Genomic DNA, 206 nt, shown 5'->3' with positions numbered 1-206 from the left:
GAGGGGGGGCGGGAGAGAAGGGAGAAAAGAATGAGAACGAATGGAGATAATGAAATAAGATTGAGGTAGAATTGGGCAGGTGAAGATTTGATGTGTAAAAGGAAGAGAAAGACTGGAAAACAGGACTGGATGGAGGAAGACTGAATTGACAAAAAAGTAAAATAAAGGTTTAAAATTAGAATGGGATAGAGGAAGACTAAATTAAT

At 37.9% G+C, this 206-nt stretch overlaps 1 protein-coding gene across 2 annotated transcripts in view; it reads right to left on the bottom strand.

The window, feature by feature from the left end:
• Positions 1–206, bottom strand: part of LOC119587812 — a 6,948-nt gene that overhangs the window by 1,771 nt on the left and 4,971 nt on the right. The gene's annotated exons all lie outside the window — the stretch shown is intronic.

The sequence above is a fragment of the Penaeus monodon genome, chromosome 23, assembly GCF_015228065.2.
Source record: "Penaeus monodon isolate SGIC_2016 chromosome 23, NSTDA_Pmon_1, whole genome shotgun sequence".
Lineage (NCBI taxonomy): Eukaryota > Metazoa > Arthropoda > Malacostraca > Decapoda > Penaeidae > Penaeus > Penaeus monodon.
The sequence above is the reverse complement of the archived record's forward strand: the minus strand, read 5'-3'. Positions and strand labels throughout refer to the sequence as shown.